Source organism: Pristiophorus japonicus, chromosome 6 (genome assembly GCF_044704955.1).
Source record: "Pristiophorus japonicus isolate sPriJap1 chromosome 6, sPriJap1.hap1, whole genome shotgun sequence".
Taxonomy (NCBI): Eukaryota; Metazoa; Chordata; class Chondrichthyes; family Pristiophoridae; genus Pristiophorus; species Pristiophorus japonicus.
Genome location: NC_091982.1, coordinates 36,966,177 through 36,986,333, shown reverse-complemented (window position 1 = coordinate 36,986,333; position 20,157 = coordinate 36,966,177).

Sequence of the window (20,157 nt, the reverse complement as noted above, 5' to 3'; positions counted from 1 at the left end):
TTCCCCATCTAGCCACCCCCATCTAGCCACCCCTCACACTCACCCTCATCCTTGTCCAATCATACCAACTAACAACATGCAAAGGTAGGCACTTGGGTCCTTTAGCCAATGTTCAGGTATAGTTAATGTTGATATGTTGTCAAATATTGAAATCTTTATTTTCAACACTTCGTTTTCTTGGACAGATTTGTGGGCACCTTTGGAAGTGGCTTAGTGAGTTGTAGTGAATGGTGAGACATAAACTATGCAATGGTGATGAGTGTGGAAGGAATGGCTTGGGCATTGCAGGGATGCTTTATGGCGCTGGTGTGGGGTGGTGCCAACCTGGTGCATCATGTGGTAGTCAGTGTGTACAACATCAAGTGAAGTAAATCTGGCCATGGTGAGGCCATCACTGGCCTTCCAGGCAGCAATGTGGTTGGGTGCTGATGCCCTGTGTCCTGCACAGCACCAGGTGATTGCAAAGAAGATTGGTGTTGTTGGTGGTGATGCTGGTGTGTTTAGTGATGTTGGTGTTGGGGCTGATTGTGGTGGAATTCTGAGAACCAAGGTGAGATTTTTTGAAGGATACCGATGCTGCTACAATCGATAGCAGATGGCGTTGAGATGACAGAGGCAATCTGACAATGGCGAGAGAGGTTGTTCCAAGGAGGTGACAGTGAATAGAGAGTTCACGGCAAACACTTTCAAAGTGCATACAGCTCAAATAATCGTCCAAATCCTGAAGGCTTCAGCTTCTGAGATTGGAAAGTGAACAGCTGTGAAATGGTAGCTTTTATACGACTTCTGTAACTGTCAACTAGTCAAAGCAATGGAGAGTCACTGAGAACCCGATACACTTACCTGGCGTGAAACCTGAGGCACGGCAAACCCATCAAAAGGTTGGTAAAATTGTAAGTGCCTGCTTTTAAGCCTCTTGACTAGCATTTAAGGACCTTTTAATGATGTTAATTACCAGGCCCGCTGCTTGCTGTCGGGTCTGCTATCCGAACGCACATCTGACATTAGAGAAACTCACATGGAGGCGGGTTTGGAGCGGGAGCCCGACCCGCTGTCAATCATGGCCATTTTGACAGCGAGCCCGTCTCCAAACCCGCAATCGCAGGGCGGGAAAGATTCCGGACCAAGCCTCTCCTGGCTGCTTGACTAGGCTGAACACTGATGTGCGCAACTTCAATATCCTGCTTGAATCAAGGCTGAGCTTCGAACCACACATCTAGTCCAGCATCAAGACTTCTACTTCTACCTCCGCAATATTTCCCCATCCCTATCACACTGCCACTATTCATGCCCTCGTAACCTCTCAGCTTGACTTCTCTCAGTTCCCAAGCTCCACCCTACACAAACACCGATTCATTCAGACCTCTGTCACCTGCAGCCTGTCCAATACTGAGTTCCATTCTGCTATCAACCTCCACCATCTCCTAGTGCATTAATTTGAACATTCATCATTCATTTGTGACCTTGTTCTACTATATCTATGCACTCTAACTATCCCACTCTAGAGACTTCAGTACAAAATTCTAGGCTGCCACTCCAGTGCAGTACTGAGGGAGTGCTACACTGTCGGACGTGACGTCTTTCAGATGAGATGTTAAACCGAGGCCCCATCTGCTCTCTCAGGTGGACATAAAAGATCCCATGGCACTATTTTGCAGAAGAGCAGGAGAGTTATATCCTGTGTCCTGGCCGATATTTATCGCTCAATTAACATCACTAAAATCAGATTATCTGGTCATTATCACATTGTGGGAGCTTGCTGTGCGCAAATTGGCTGCTGTGTTTCCTACATTAAAACAGTGACTACACTTCAAAAAGTACTTCATTGGCTGTAAAGCGCTTTGGGATATCCAGTAATCATGAACGGCGTTATATAAATGCAAGTCTTTCTTTCTTTTTCTCCAGCTTGTGCCCTCTGTTTTACTGATTTTGATCTTCTGTCTATCTCCCATTCTTCCACAGCACCATTGATGGCAGAGCTTTCATTTGCCATGCCCAGCAGTCTGGAACTTCTTTCCTACAGCCCTCTGTCTTGTTGCATCTCCACCCATTTTCAAAAGCATCCCAAATTCTACTTCTGTGTCTGTACCTTTGGTGGTTTTCCTGAACCCTGCTCCAAAACTCCTGATCAGTAACTGGTCCCTTCTTGTAAGACAGGCTGGAATGTTTTACCATGTTAAAGCACGGTACTACGACACCACATGGCCACTTGCATTCTTTCTCCCCTGAGACTCATGGCGAGCTAAGGTGTTCCTCTTCCAGACGGCCATGAATTAAATATGCAACTCTGGACTGCCAGGGAATCAAGCTGCTGGATCACTATCATTATTGGATAAAACCCACTCTAGTCTGCCATTTGATCACTGTGAAAAGCACGCAATATAAATGGAGCGAGAGCCAGTGAGTAAACACATGGTCAACACCACAGTAAAAGGTTGAAACAAAGTTACTTACCACAGACGGGACCGATCTTTAGAAACAGGAACCCAGTAAATTTCCCCTCCCTCGACTGTTTTTCCCTCCATGACCTTTCCAAGCTTCACAACTTTCCCACTCACTCAATTTCTTTTGAACAAAAACAATGTTAGTCACTGTCTACAGTAGTTGTCCTTTTATGGCCCCGACCTGCCGCTGATGTTCCCTCGCAGGTTGGGGCCTCCACACTGCCCATGGCCGCTGCTCGCCACTCTTTTTATGGCACCGATCTGCCACTGATGTTCCCTCGCAGGTCAGGGCCTCGCAGGAGCGGCGGCCATGGGCAGCGTGGAGGTGTACCACTGCAAGGTACAGCGTGAGCTGGTGCAGGAGGGCGACGGCTGTGGAGTGACGTCATCAAGGTCCAGGTCGGTGATTGGAGCGTGGGCAGTGTGGTGTATGTAGCATACAAATCACTGACTCCACACAGTCTGGTATTGATCTAACTGCTGTGACCTTCGTCCTTTATTGAACAGTTCCAGAGTACCCCACAGGTGTGGTGGGCAGCCTTTTATACTGCCTCGTGCAGGTACTTTCAGGTCTCCCACCACAGCGCCCTCTGTGGTGCACCATTGTACTTATCATACATTTATTGTACCAGAGCAATACATAACAGGCAGATACAGCAGGAGCAGCGAGTGGCTGTAGAGGGACGTGATCGGATCCCAGAAGAGGCGCGAATTCAGGGCCAGGGGTCCAGGGGCAGCATGGGCCAGCCCACACTGCGATACGTGTGTGCACTCGGTCCATGCAGCAGAGCTGGTCTCCAGTTGTCTTGGGTAATCCTTGCCACTGGACCAAGACCTAGCTCTGTCAAACCCATGTGGTGGCTGGTGTACAGGCATCGTCCACCCTTCAGGATGTAGTTTCGGTCCTTCATTGAAACTCCTGTGAACTCATCCTTTTTTTGGCATGGAAGCAAGTCACCCTCGTTTCGAGGGACCGCCTATGATGGTGATGATGACAGTAGTTGTGAGCCATAAACACTAGAAAGGTTCCAGCTTTGATGAGAGTTCTGTGCTGCATTATTTGATCTCAACCAGGGTGCTGGTAGAAGTGTTGCAATTAACCTCACTATTCCCAAACCAAGGAAGGGAACATCACCCTAATCCCTCTTCTAATCATAATCCAGTGATCCCCATGGAAAATTTACATTCATATGCGGAGAAGCACTGGCAGGGGTGGGGCAAAGGAATTTAGGGGTTGAGACATTAAATAAGACATCAAAAATAAGAACAGAGGAGCAAAAATAAAACAAAAAACTAAAGGGATGTTAGGCTTCATCCTGGGAGGAATAGAATATAAAAGCAAGGACGTGCTGTTGCAATTACACAGAGTTCTGAGGAATGTACCGTGTCGATGTTATTTGAAGGAGGAGGAGGCTTGGTTGGATATCTCCTAGGTCATCAAATGCCCTCTATAGCCTTCCCTCATGAGCTAGCTACAAACAAGAAGTGAACAGTGATATAATGGGGATATCATGATCATATGGAACATACCATCAGCATGTTACAATGGATGTTTGGACAGATCAGGAATTGCTTTGCAGGATATCCCTGCTGAGGTCTCGAAGACCATGTGTGCTGCACTCCTTCACCACACAAAGAGCTATGACCATGGAATGGGTGGACAAGAGGCCCGGCTGCTACCATTGGCAGAGGAGAACAAGCCTGAAGATATGCCAGCTGAGGTATTCAGCTAAAATTAATCAGTATATGTGTCACTAATATTACCCCAGTCAAGGGGCAATCAGATTGAAGTATTTAAAATACTGAAGGGAACTAATATGTCTAGGTAGAGAACAACTTTTCCCTATAGTTGTGGAATGCAGAACAAGGGAATGTAATTTTAAAATTTAAATAAACCAGCTAAAAGCAAATCCCCAAATTCTCTTCACACAAAAGTGTGGGAGTGCGCCCCAGAAGACCGTGAATACGGAACCAATTGAGGTGTTTAAAAGGGAAATAGGTACTTGCGTGAGAAGTAAGAACAGGTGAGGAATCGAAATTAGAAAATCAGAGCTGACACGGCGAACAAAATGATGGAGCAAGCTGAATGGCCCACATGGCCGATTCCTATTTGTATGTTTGACCTTTGGGTGAGGACAATGGCCTATGATGATCCTATTTTTGTCACATGCCAGCTGTTGATGATTCTGCCATTCCCATGAGCACCTTTTCTTGGCTCATCTGTTTCTTTACTTGTCCCATTATCATCTCCTTTCGCTTTGTACTATCATCCCTTTTGTCATTGAATCTCTCCTGCCTTCACAGACCTTCCCTTTTGTTCTTTCCTCCCCTCACCACTTTCCCGGCCTCTGCACTTGCTTAAAACCTGTTACATCCCGAACATTTTCCAGTTCTGATGAAAACTCATGGACCTGAAACATTAACTCTGTTTGTCTCTCCACAAATGCTGCCTGACCTGCTGAGTGCTCCCAGCATTTCCGGTTTCTGTTTCAGATTTCCAGCATCCGCAGTATTTTGCTTTTGTACTAGCCTTTGATGCTTCGCCGCCACAGAGTACCCTGTTGACTGCCCTTGTTGCAGCATAGTTTCTGAGGGATGGGACCAGTATCAGTGGAATTGCCCACCTCAAACGGCTGGGCACTTGGTTTACATATCCCTTTGTGGGAGTGTCTGTGCCGCACACCATTCCTTGCCATTCTGGCATGTAGGATGCCAGGTCTAAATCATGCCCATGCCAAATGGCCATCTAGGGTGGCTAGTTACAAGTAAGTATATGGACGGTCATGGAAAGGACAGAGTCATGTTACAATAAGTGTATTTCAATGTTTTAAACCATTTTTCTTCATTTTTTTCCCCTATTGGCATTGAGGCTTTTGTGCCAGTTATTGTAAGTGATTAATTTTTAGTCCCCAGCATCATTTCTGGCACCAATAACATTTTGCTAATTGAAATTCCCCTATCTGAGGGTTTGGAAGAAGACCAACAGAGAGATCCCAGACAGTTCAGACTGCAAGGGAGGTGCTGTGTGCCCAACCTACTGGTATACGCATGCCAGCATCTGCAGACAGAGGTGACTAGGCCATGCTTTGGCAGGCAATGATTGCAGGCAGAAGCTTCAATTACCAAAGGAAGATGGGACATATGTGTAAATGCCTTACTTTTTGATGTCCTGACTGTGATGTATTTAACCCCTTGTAACCTGCATCACATCTGATCACCAGAGGGCCTACCTGTTGGAGTCCCAAGGCATCCCAGCATCCCTTGGGAGTACAGTATATAAGCAGGCCACCCACGAGGTACCTGCAATCTGGAATCTTAATAAAGGAGCTAAGTTCACACTTGCTCATTACACACATTACTCAGTCTGACCATTTATTATGATTGTAACAATTGGCAACGAGGTAATGAACAACCGCGCGAAAATGCAAAGAACAGTCGGCATCCTGGAGAAGTTCTCAGAAGGGGACAATTGGGAGGCCTTCGTGGAGAGACTCGACCAATACTTCATGGCTAACGAGCTGGAAGGTGATGAGAACGCTACCAAACGAAGGGCGATCCTCCTAACTGTCTTTGGGGCAACTACCTATGGTCTCATGAAGAACCTCCTGGCCCCGGCAAAACCAACAGAGAAATTCTACGAAAAATTGTGTACGCTGGTCCAGGAGCACCTAAATCCTAAGGAAAGCGTTTTGATGGCGAGATATCGGTTCTACACATGTCAATGTTTGGAGGGCCAGGAAGTGGCGAACTATGTTGCCGAACTAAGGCGCCTTGCAGGACATTGTGAGTTTGAGGGATTCCTAGAACAAATGCTCAGAAACTTTTTTGTACTGAGCATCGGACATGAGACAATCCTTCGCAAACTGCTGACTGTAGAAACTCCGAATCTGACTAAAGCCATAACGATAGCCCAGTCATTTATGTCCACCAGCGACAACACCAAGCAGATTTCACAGAACAAAGACATTTCGGCCAGTACTGTGCATAAAGTAACGTCGGTTTTGAGCAGAAATGTATAGGGCAGAACGTACACGCCGGCTGCTGTGGCCCGACCTCAATTGACCCAGAGTCCGCCATCATCTGTTAATGCGAGGCAGTTAACACCCTGTTGGCGGTGCAGTGATGATCATCAGCCCCATCAATGCCGCTTTAAGCACTATGTGTGCAATGGCTGCAGAACAATGGGACACCTCCAAAGGATATTCAGACGAGCTGCAAACCCTACAAACCACCATGTTGCAGAGGAAGATTGATCCACAGTGGATTAGACAGAATTGGAAACTCGTACTGAGGAGGCAGAGGTGTACGGGGTACACACGTTCACAACGAAATGCCCACCAATAATGTTGAAAGTTGAACTGAACGGTATTCAAGTGTCTATGGAGCGGGACATGGGGGCAAGTCAGTCCATAATGAGTAAAACGGCCTTCGACAGGCTGTGGGGAAAGAAAGCACACAGGCCCAAGCTCAGCCCCATTCACACCAAACCAAGGAACTAATTGCTGTAATTGGCAGTGCTGATGTCAAAGTATCCTATGATGGAGCAGTACACGAACTCCCACTGTGGATTGTGCCAGGGGATGATCCTATGTTGTTTGGCAGAAGCTGGTTGTGGAAAATCTGCTGGAACTGGGACGACAGCCGAGCGCTTTCGTCCGTCGACGACACCGCATGTACCCAGGTTCCAAGCAAGTTCCTGTTGTTATTCAAGCCAGGCATTGGAAGCTTTTCGGGGACGAAAGTGCAGATCCATTTGGTTCCCGGTACGCGACCGATCCACCATAAGGCTCGGGCAGTATCGTACATGATGCGTGAAAAAGGGGAAATCGAGCTGGACAGGCTGCAATGCGAAGGCATCTTCACGCCAGTGGAATTCAACAATTGGGCCAGTCCGATTGTTCCGGTACTCAAGGAGGACGGTATGGTTAGAATTCGCGGGGACTATAAAGTAACGATTAACCGTTTTTCGCTACAGGACCAGTACCCGCTACCCAAGGCAGACGACCTATTCGCGATCCTGGCTGGAGGGAAGACGTTCACCAAGCTGGACCTGACTTCGGCCTACATGACGCAGGAGCTGGAGGAGTCTTTGAAAGGCCTCACCTGCATCAACACGCACAAAGGTCTGTTTATCTATAACCTGTGTCCATTCGGGATTCGGTCGGCCGTAGCGATCTTCCAGCAGAACATGGAGAGCCTGCTAAAGTTGGTTCCTTGCAGGACGACATATTGGTTACAGGTCGGGACACCATGGAGCACTTGAAGAATCTGGAGGAGGTTCTCAGTCGGTTGGATCGCGTGGGGCTCAGGTTGAAACGCTTGAAGTGTGTTTTCCTGGCACAGGACGTCGAATTCTTAGGAAGGAGAATCGCAGCAGATGGCATCAGACCGACCGACGGAGGCCATCAAGAAGATGCCGAGACCACAGAATGTGATGGAGCTGCGGTCGTTCCTGGGGCTCCTTAACTATTTTGGTAATTTCCTACCTGGGCTAAGCACCCTGCCAGAACCCCTACTGCGCAAGGGAGACGACTGGGTATGGGGGAATTCACAAGAGGCTGCCTTTAAGAAACCCAGAAAATTATTGTGTTCTAACAAACTGCTTGCCCTGTATAACCCATGTAAACGATTGGTGTTAGCTTGTGCTGCATTGTCATACGGGGTTGGGTGTGTGTTACAACAGGCTAATGAATTGGAAATTTTGCAACCAGTTGTGTATGCATCCAGGAGTTTGTCCAAGGTCGAAAAGGCCTACAGCATGGTTGAAAAAGAGGCTCTGGCATGCGTTTACGGGGTAAAAAAAAATGCACCAATACTTGTTTGGCCTCAAGTTCGAGCTTGAAACTGACCACAAGCCGCTCATATCGCTATTCTCGGAGAGCAAAGGGATTACTATCAATGCCTCTGCCCGCATCCAAAGATGGGCGCTCACACTGGCGGCATACAGCTATGTAATCTGCCACAGACAGGGCACGGAACTGCGCAGATGCTCTCAGTTGGCTACCATTGCCCACCACCGGGGTGGAAATGGCACAGCCAGTGGACTTGCTCATAGTCATGGAGGCATTTCAGAACGAAAAGACCCCCGTTATGACCCGCCAGATCGGGAACTGGACCAGCCAGAATCCTTTACTGTCCATGGTAAAAAAACTGTGTCCTCCATGGGAGCTGGTCCAGCATTACTGTGGAGATGCAGAAAGCGATTAAGTCGTTCCACAGACGCAAAGACGAGCTGTCCCTGCAGGCGGACTATCTTTTGTGGGACAATCGCTTAGTCTTGCCCAAGAAAGGCAGAGAGACATTTATTTGCGAACTGCACAACACCCACCCAGGCATCGTAATGATGAAAGCCATAGCCAGATCCCACGTGTGGTGGCCTGGCATCGACTCAGATTTACAGTCATGTGTGCGCCAGTGCAACACTTGCTCTCAGTTGAGCAATGCACCCAGAGAGGCACCGCTAAGTTTGTGGTCATGGCCATCCAAACCGTGGTCGAGGATCCATGTAGACTATGCGGGCCCATTCCGAGGCAAAATGTTTTAGGTTTGAAAATGGATTGAATGTGCAATAATGTCTTTAAGCACATCCAAGGCCACCATTGAAAGCCTACGAGCCATGTTTGCCACACACGGCCCCCTGATGATCTAGTCAGCGACAATGGGTCGTGCTTTGCCAGTGCTGAATTCAAGGAATTCATGACCCGCAACGGGATCAAACATGTCACATCTGCCCCATTCAAGCCCGCATCCAACGGCTAGGTAGAATGGGCAGTTCAGACCAGCAAGCAAAGCTTGAAATGCATGTCAGAAGGCTCCCTGCAGACCCGGTTGTCCCGAGTACTGCTCAGCTACCGCACCAGACCCCACTCACTCACCGGGATTCCCCTAGCTGAGCTGTTCACGAAAAGGCCGATGAAAACAAGGCTCTCTCTTGTCCACCCTATCTACATGATCACATGAGGACAAGCGGCATCAACAAAGTATGTACCATGACCACGCAAATTTGTCACATGATATTGAGATAGAAACATAGAAAACATAGAAAATAGGTGCAGGAGTAGGCCATTCGGCCCTTCGAGCCTGCACCACCATTCAATAAGATCATGGCTGATCATATTCTGCCTTCGTGTTTTTGCCCCCGAAGTGGATAACCTCACATTTATCCACATTATACTGCATCTGCCATGCATTTGCCCACTCACCTAACTTGTCCAAGTCACCCTGCAGACTCTTAGCATCCTCCTCACAGCTCACACTGCCACCCAGCTTAGTGTCATCTGCAAACTTGGAGATATTACACTCAATTCCTTCATCTAAATCATTAATGTATATTGTAAAGAGCTGGGGTCCCAGCACTGAGCCCTGCGGCACCCCACTAGTCACTGCCTGCCATTCTGAAAAGTACCCATTTATCCCGACTCTGTGCTTCCTGTCTGCCAACCAGTTCTCTATCCACATCAGTACATTACTCCCAATATCATGTGCTTTAATTTTGCACATCAATCTCTTGTGGGACCTTGTCAGAAGCCTTTTGAAAGTCCAAATACACCACATCCACTGGTTCTCCCTTGTCCACTCTATTAGTTACATCCTCAAAAAATTCCAGAAGATTTGTCAAGCATGATTTCCCTTTCATAAATCCATGCTGACTTGGACCGATCCTGTCACTGCTTTCCAAATGTGCTGCTATTTCATCTTTAATAATTGATTCCAACATTTTCCCAACTACTGATGTCAGGCTAACCGGTCTATAATTATCCGTTTTCTCTCTCCCTCCTTTTTAAAAAAGTGGTGTTACATTAGCTACCCTCCAGTCCATAGGAACTGATCTAGATCAATGATCCCGTGTTTGTGCTCAATTATGGACATGGTCCCAAATGGCTCGCCGGCACGCTCACAGCCAAAGAAGGGAGTAGGGTGTTTCAGGTCAAACTGACCTATGGACAAACGCACCTTGGACCAAATCAAATTGTGGTTCACCAACAGCTACGAACAACCTGAAGAGGACACCACCAACTTTGACCCTCCAACACACACACAAGTGGCAACTGACATCACAGTTGACCATGAAACCGAACTCACCATCCCCAGCAGCCCGGCAAGGCCGGCTGCCCAACAGCCCAGTGAAGAACTGACCAACCCAACCACACCCGCATTTGTACTGAGACAATCGACAGGGGAGCACAAAGCCCCAGATCGTCTCACCTTGTAAATAAGTGTACTTTTGACTTCACGGACGAGTGATGTTATGTATTTAATCCCTTGTAACCTGCATCACACCTGACCAGCAGAGGGCCTACCTGTTGGAGTCCCAAGGGATCCCAGCATCCCTTGGGAGCACAGTATCTAAGCAGGCCACCCACGAGGTACCTGCACTCTAGAATTTTAATAAAGGAGCTAAGGTCACACTTGCTCATTACATACTGTACTCAGTCTGACCATTTGTTATGAGTGTAACACTGACCACAGTATAGCATGCTTTCAGTGGCAATGCATGAGAAAATTTGTGCCTGGCTGACACTGTATTTCACAGTGAATTTATGGAAGGAGAACCACTCCATAGAAGACCTGCTGTTTTTGTGCTCTCCTACACACCTTCAGACTTGAGCACAAAATCTAGGCTGACATAGAAACATAGAAACATAGAAAATAGGTGCAGGAGTTGGCCATTCGGCCCTTAGATCCTGCACCACCATTCAATAAGATCATGGCTGATCATTCCCTCAGTACCCCTTTCCTGATTTCTCTCCATACCCCTTGATCCCCTTAGCCATAAGGACCATATCTAACTTCCTCTTGAATATATCCAATGAACTGGCATCAATAACTCTCTGCGGTAGGGAATTCCACAGGTTAACAACTCTCTGAGTGAAGAAGTTTCTCCTCATCTCAGTCCTAAATGGCCTACCCCTTATCCAAATACTATGTCCCCTGGTTCTGGACTTCCCCAACATCGGGAACATTCTTCCCGCATCTAACCTATCCAGTCCCGTCAGAATCTTATACGTTTCTATGAGATCTCCTCTCATCCTTCTAAACTCCAGTGAATAAAGGCCCAGTTGATCCAGTCTCTCCTCATATGACAGTCCAGCCATCCCTGGAATCAGTCTGGTGAACTTTCCCTGCACTCCCTCAATAGCAAGAAAGTCCTTCTTCAGATTAGGAGACCAAAACTGAACACAATATTCCAGGTGAGGCCTCACCAAGGCCCTGTACGACTGCAGTAAGACCTCCCTGCTCCTATACTCAAATTCCCTAGCTATGAAGGCCAACATACCATTTGCCTTCTTCACCGCCTGCTGTACCTGCATGCCAACTTTCAATGACTGATGAACCATGACACCCAGGTCTCGTTGCACTTCCCCTATTCCTAATCTGCCGCCATTCAGATAATATTCTGCCTTCGTATTTTTGCCCCGAAAATGGATAACCTCACATTTATCCACATTGTACTGCATCTGCCATGCATTTGCGCACTCACCTAACCTGTCCAAGTCACCCTGCAGCCTCTTAGTGTCCTCCTCACAGCTCACACCGCCACCCAGTTTAGTGTCATCTGCAAACTTGGAGATATTACATTCAATTCCTTTATCTAAATCGATAATGTATATTGTAAATAGCTGGGGTCCCAGCACTGAGCCCTGCAGCATTCCACTAGTCACTGCCTGCCATTCTGAAAAGGACCCGTTTATCCTGACTCTCTGCTTCCTGTCTGCCAACCAGTTCTCTATCCACGTCAGTACATTACCCCCAATACCATGCGCTTTGATTTTGCACACCAATCTCTTGTGCGGGACTTTGTCAAAAGTCTTTTGAAAGTCCAAATACACCACATCCACTGGTTCTCCCTTGTCCACTCTGCTAGTTACATCCTCAAAAAATTACAGAAGATTCGTCAAGCATGATTTCCCTTTCATAAATCCATGCTGACTTGGATTTATGTCCGATCCTGTCACTGTTTTCCAAATGCGCTGCTATTTCATCCTTAATGATTGATTCCAACATTTTCCCCGCTACTGATGTTAGGCTAACCGTTCTATAATTTTCTCTCTCCCTCCTTTTTAAAAAAGTGATGTTACATTAGCTACCCTCCAGACCATAGGAAGTGATCTAGAGTCGATAGACTGTTGGAAAATGATCAACAATGCATCCAGTATTTCTAGGGCCACTTCCTTAATTACTCTGGGATGCAGACGATCAGGCCCCGGGGATTTATTGGCCTTCAATCCCATCAATTTCCCTAACACAATTTCCCGCCTAATAAGGATATCCTTCAGTTCCTCCTTCTCACTAGACCCTCGGTCCCCAGTACATTCGGAAGGTTATTTGTGTCTTCCCTCGTGAAAACAGAACGGAGGTATTTGTTCAATTGGTCTGCCATTTCTTTGTTCCCCATTATAAATTCACCTGAATCCGACTGCAAGGGACCTACATTTGTCTTCACTAATCTTTTTCTCTTCACATATGTATCGAAGCTTTTGCAGTCAGTTTTTATGTTCCCTGCAAGCTTCCTCTCATACTCTATTTTCCCCCTCTTAATTAAACCCTTAGTCCTCCTCTGTTGAATTCTAAATTTCTCCCAGTCCTCCGGTTTGTTGCTTTTTCTAGCCAATTTATATGCCTCTTCCTTGGTTTTAACACTATCCTTAATTTCCTTGTTAGCTACGGTTGAACCACCTTCCCCATTTTATTTTTACTCCAGACAGGGATGTACAATTGCTGAAGTTCATCCATGTGATCTTTAAATGTTTGCCATTATTTATCCACCGTCAACTCTTTAAGTATCCTTTGCCAGTCTATTCTAGCCAATTCACGCCTCATACCGTCGAAGTTACCTTTCCTTAAGTTCAGGATCCTAGTTTCCGAATTAACTGTGTTACTCTCCATCTTAATAAAGAATTCTAGCATTGTATGGTCACTCTTCCCCAAGGGGCCTCGCACAACAAGATTGCTAATTTGTCCTTTCTCATTACATATCATCCAGTCTAGGGTGGCCAGCTCTCTAGTTGGTTCCTCGACATAATGGTCGAGAAAACCATCCCTAATGCACTCTAGGAAATCCTCCTCCACTGCATTGCTATCAGTTTGGTTAGCCCAATCAATATGTAGATTAAAGTCACCCATGATAACTGCTGTACCTTTATTGCACACATCCCTTATTTCTTGTTTGATGCTGTCCCCAACCTCACTACTACTGTTTGGTGGTCTGTATTCAACTCCCACTAGCGTTTTCTGCCCTTTGGTATTCCGCAGCTTCACCCATACCGATTTCACATCATCCAGGCTAATGTCCCTCCTTACTATTGCATTAATTTCCTCTTTAACCAGCAACATCACCCCGCCTCATTTTCCTCTCTGCCTATCCTTCCTAAATGTTGAATACCCCTGGATGTTGAGTTCCCAGCCTTGGTCACCCTGGAACCATGTCTCCGTGATGCCAATTACATCATATCCGTTAACTGCTGTCTGCGCAGTTAATTCGTCCATCTTATTCCGAATACTCTTCGCATTGAGGCACAGAGCCTTCAGGCTTGTCTTTTTAACACACTTTGCCCCTTTAGAATTTTGCTGTAATGTGGCCCTTTTTATTTTTTGCCTTGGGTTTCTCTGCCCTCCACTTTAGTATTCTCCTTTCTATCTTTTGCTTCTGCCTCCATTTTATTTCCCTCTGTCTCCCTGCATAGGTTCCCATCTCCCTGCCATGTTAGTTTAACTCCTCCCCAACGGCACTAGCAAACACTCCCCCTTGGACATTGGTTCCGGTCCTGCCCAGGTGCAGACCGTCTGGTTTGTACTGGTCCCACCTCCCCCAGAACCGGTTCCAATGTCCCAGGAATTTGAATCCCTCCCTTTTGCACCACTCCTCAAGCCACGTATTCATCTGAGCTATCCTGCGATTCCTGCTCTGACTAGCACGTGGCACTGGTAGCAATCCTGAGATCACTACATTTGAGGTCCTACTTTTTAATTTAGCTCCTAGCTCCCTAAATTCATCTTGTAGGACCTCATCCCATTTTTTACCTATATCGTTGGTACCTATATGCACCATGACAACTGGCTGTTCACCCTCCCTTTTCAGAATGTCCTGCACTCGCTCCGGGACATCCTTGACCCTTGCACCATGGAGGCAACATACCATCCTGGAGTCTCGGTTGCGGCTGCAGAAACGCCTATCTATTCCTCTTACAGTCGAATCCCCTATCATTATAGCTCTCCCACTCTTTTTCCTGCCCTCCTGTGCAGCAGAGCCACCCACGGTGGCATGAACTTGGCTGCTGCTGCTCCCCCTTATGAGTCATCCACCTCAACAGTGCCCAAAGCAGTGTATCTGTTTTGCAGGGGGGTGACTGCAGGACCCCTGCACTACCTTCCTTGCACTGCTCTTCCTGTTGGTCACCCATTTATTATCTGGCTGTGTACCCTTTATCTTCGGTAAGACCAACTCGCTAAACGTGCTATTCACGTCATTCTCAGCATCGTGGATGCTCCAGAGTTCATCCACCTGCAGCTCCAGGGCCGCAATGCGGTCCGTCAGGAGCTGGAGGCGGGTACACTTCCCGCATACGTAGTCATCAGGGACACCGGAAGCGTCCCTGAGTTCCCACATAGTACAGGAGGAGCATAACACGTGTCCGAGCTCTCCTGCCATGACTTAACCCCAGATAAACTTACTTTGCCAACAACAATGCTAAATGTTACTTACTGATAAAAAAAGGAAAAAGAAAAGCTACTTACCAATCACCAGCCAATCACTTACCCCCTTGGCTGTGACGTCACCTTTCAATTTCTTTCTACTTCTTTTTTGCCTTCTCTCCCCGCTGCAGCTGCACCGGTAGGCCTCTTGAAGGGCTCCCGCCTCTCGACGCTCCCCGGACTGCTCGCTGACGGGCCTCTTGTAGGCCGCTCTCCTCCCGAACTCCCACCTCTCATCTCCAGTGCAGTGCGGAGGGAGTGCTGCACTGTCGGAGCTGCCGTCTTTCGCATGAGACGTTAAACCGAGGCCCCGTCTGCCCTCTCAGGTGAACGTAAAAGATCCCATGGCACTATTTCGAAGAAGAGCAGGAGAGTTATCCCCAGTGTCCTGGCCAATATTTATCCCTCAACCAACATAACAGAAACAGATTATCTGGTCATTATCACACTGCTGTTTGTGGGAGCTTGCTTTGTGGAAATTGGCTGCCGCATTTCCCACATTACAACAATGACTACACGCCAAAAGTATTTAATTGGCTGTAAAGTGCTTTGAGATGTCTGGTGGCCATGAAAGGCGCTATATAAATGTAAGTCTTTCTTTCTTTCTTCTTCTCCCAGCTGCTCCTCTCTTCTTTGTTGCCCCTCCCTTGTCTTCCAGCCCCAGTGGCAGAGCTATGGACCACCCCTATCTGCAATAAACTGTTTCTAAAACAGACAGCAGCAGTCCAGCACCAGCATGAAGTTGTTAGTAGAAGTCAGAATTCAGTAGCTGAATGCAGAAAATAGACAAAAACAACTCCGAATTGAGCCAGCAGCCGCAGAGTGTAGGGAGCTCTTTGTATAGTGCTTCTGCAGGGCTCATGCTGCTTGTTAGCACTATGGTTTGCTGAGCAAGCTTATCACACTTATCATGTAGCTAGTCATGTGCTTGGACAGACCGATTTGAAGGACCCTTATTTAAATATTATAATACGTCTTTTAAATGCTTCTAGCGCACCTTAGACGCCCATGGAGGAGCTTGGTACATTTTGGCATGAAAGGAACATGTTCATGTCACCCGCCACATTGAACACTTAGGTGCCCATTTTATGCCTGTAAAATAGCTGTGGCGCAGTGTGATCTAATTTCGAGGCAGGAATATGCAAACACAAGAAGGTCACCGCCAATTTGGATCAATTGATTATGAAACAAATATGCTTCTCCCAGTACAAACAAAGCTTTAGGCACGTACTCGGTTCACACTCAGGCTTTCAGTGACAGATGAACCAAGTTCCCCATTGTCAAAAGTAACAGACATCCTCTTCCCGCTCTTATCAGCTTCCATCCGTGGTGCTGAGTCACAGAGAGATACTCTATCAGAAGTCACGGGGAGCCTATGACACATTTAATCCCCTCTGGAATAAAGAATAAATGTGCAGAAGCAAACTGGGAAAGGAAACACATTACTGCCAACCACATGAAACCACCCTTGCGAGTTATGTAATGCTGACACATCCTGGGCTCTGACTTCTCCTTACTTTCTTGAACTGAATGCTGTCATCTCTTCAAGATAATGGATTTGCTGCATCATTATGTGTGATATACCGTCATATAATCTTTTGAGTTACACAAGTTGGAGGAAACAAATAACCACAATTTTCTTCGTGTTGTTGTTTAAAATTACCAACTGGAATTTTTTTTGACTCACTCCCACATGTGGACTGGTGATAATAAGCTATACTGAAATGACCCCACCAACGCCTCACATTTCACATCCAGCACCAGTTGTGAAACAACAGGAAATCTTAAACCTTTTGCTGGTTCCCTTTATTTCTTTTAACTTTTGCTGATAAATTGTAGTGTAAAATCAGTCAACTTTTGGTGGGCCAATCTTGTTTAAAAATTTGAGTTTGATATTATGGGCCTGAACTTGGTGAAAGCCAAGGCCCGCCCAAGTGCCGCACAAAGGACCGCCGAGAGGCTGGCCGGTACTTTGCCAGGTAGATTCCTCTAAAAGGTATGGCAGTACCGTCCGCCAGCAAAATAACGACATACGCCGTGAATCTGGGCGGCAGCGGGCGGGAGCTCCCAATCTCGGCAGCAAATGCGATCTTCGACAAAGTGCCGCCGAGGATTGAGTCAGGCCCAGGGAGGGGGGAGAACATAAAAATAACAATTTTCACCAAAAAAAACCCTCTGGAACACCTTCAGGATACCGCGTACACATAAATCGCTGAAAATAAAATAAGTTCACTAGCCTTTTTTTGCAGGTTTTCATACTTACCGTTGGGGTTAGACCTGCCTTCACGCAGTGGTCCTTCCCTCTGGTGCTGCCGATTCCTGCCTGCACCAATCTGGTAGCTCGGTGGGCGGGAGGACACATACGCGACATGGCGCGCCAGCGGCCGTCAGCGGTCGGTTCACAGCGGTACTCCCCTCCCGCCGGTGGGAGGCCTAGAGGAATCTGTCACCGTGGGGAGACCACCCAAAAAACTCAGTGGCAGTGGGCGGTAAGGCCACCAAGTTTCGGGCCCATAGACGCTGGCGGTAGAGTAATAGACTTCTGTAACAAAAACAGAAAATTCTGAAGACACTTAGCAGGTCAGGGAACATCCATCAAGAAATCACGACTCATTTGATGTTTCAGGTATAAACCTTTCTTCACAACTGAATAATATTACAGATGAACAACATTTAAGCTGAACAGAACAGGGAAATGGGATGGGAGAATGAAAGAACTTGCATTGATATAGCACCTTTCACTGCACTCGCCTGGTTCCATTCCTATCTTTTCAGCTGTTACCAGACAATTACCTGCAACGGCTTCTCTTCCCACTCCCACACCATCACCTCTGGTACCCCTCAAGGATCTATCCTTGGCCCCCTCCTATTCATTATCCGATGACACAGCGTTAGTTTTCACATGTATGCTAATGACACCCAGCTCTATTTCTTCTCCACCTCTCTCAACCCCTCCACTGTCTCTATACTGTCAGACTGCTTGTCCGACATCCAGCACTGGATGATCAGAAATTTACTCCAATTAAATATCCGGAAGAGTGAAGCCATTGTCTTGGGTCCATGCCACAAACTCTATTCCCTTGCCATCGATTCCATCCCTCTTCCTGGCAACTGTCTGAGGCTGACCAAGTCAGTTCGCAACCTTGGTGTCATACTTGATCCAGCCCTACAATCCCCTGAGATCTCTGTGCTCTGCCAATTCTGGCCTCTTGAACATCCCTGATTTTAATCGCTCCACCATTGGCGGCCGTGCCTTCAGCTGATTAGGTCCTAAGCTCCGGAATTCCCTCCCTAAACCTCTCAGACTCTCTACTTCTCTTTCCTCCTTTAAGGCATTCCATAAAACCTACCTCTTTGACCAAGCTTTTGGTATCTGCCTTAACATCTTATATAAAGAAATAAAAACTTGCATTTATCTAGCGCCTTTCATGACCACCGGACATCCCAAAGCGCTTTACAGCCAATGAAGTACTTTTTGAAGTGTTGTCACTGTTGTAATGTAGGAAATGCGGCAGCCAATTTGCGCACAGCAAACTCCCACACATAGCAATGTGATAATGAATAGATGATCTGTTTTAGTGATGTTGTTTGAGGGTTAAATATTTAACTCCCCTGCTCTTCCACGAAATAGTGCCATAGGATCTTTTACATCCACCTGAGAGTGTAAATGGCGGCTCGGTTTAACATCTTACCCAAAAGACGGCACCTTCGACAGTGCAGCTCTCCCTCAGTACTGACCTGGAGTGTCAGCCACATTTTTGTGGTCAAGTCTCTGGAGTGGGACTTGAACCTAGAACCTTCTGACTGAGAGGCAAGAGTCACTAAATATATTCAAAAAGGAGTTAGATGAGGTCCTTACTACTAGGGGGATCAAGGGGTATGGCGAGAAAGCAGGAATGGGGTACTGAAGTTGAATGTTCAGCCATGAACTCATTGAATGGCGGTGCAGGCTAGAAGGGCCGAATGGCCTACTCCTGCACCTATTTTCTATGTTTCTATGTTTCTATGCTGCCCACTAAGCCACAGCTGACGCCAATACATGGCTCGGTGTCAAATTATGTTTTTGATAATGCTTCTGTGAAGTGCCTTTGGATGTTATCTTCTTCTTCGGCTGTCCCTCAGAGTCGAGGATGACTTGCTTTCACACTAATATGAGTTCTAAAGTGACTGATGAATCTGATGCGGGACCTACAGTCTCTGTCACAGGTGGGGCAGACGGTGGTTGAAGAGACGGGTGGGTGGGGTGTTTGGGTTGCCGTGCGCTCCTTCCGCTGTTTACGATTGGCTTCAGCGTGCTCCTGGCGTCGTGACTCGGGTTGTTTGGCGCCTTCCCAGATGCTTTTTCTCCATTTTGCGTGGTCTTGGGTCAGGGATTCCCAAGTGTTGGTGGGGATGTTGCACTTTATTAAGGAGGCTTTGAGGGTGTCCTTGAAACGTTTCCTCTATCCACCCAAGGCTCGCTTGCACTGTCGGAGCTCCGAGCAGAGCGCTTGTTTTGGGAGTCTTATACTGGGCATACAGACAATGTGGCCTGCCCAATGGAACGTAGTCAGTGCTTCAATGCTGGGGATGCTGGCCTGAGCGAGAACGCTGATGTTAGTGCGCCTATCCTGCCAATAGATTTACAGGATCTTGCGGAGGCAGCGTTAGTGATACTTCTCCAGTGCTTTGAGGTGTCTGCTGTACATAGTCCAGAGGGTGAATATCACTACTGCTCTGTAGACCATGAGCTTGGTGCCGGGTTTGAGGTCCTGGTCTTCAAACACTCTCTTCCTCAGGTGACCGAAGGCTGCATTGGCGCACTGAAGGCGGTGTTGGACTTTGTTATCGACGTCTGCCCTTGACAGTAGCCTCCCGAGGTATGGAAAATGGTCCACGTTGTCCAAGGCCTCGTCGTGGATTTTGATAATCAGGGAGCAGTGCTGCGTGGCGGGGGCAGGTTGGTAGAGGACTCAGAGGCTGAAGTCCAAGCCACCGTTAACACCTTTGGATGTTTTATTACATTAAAGGCACTATATAA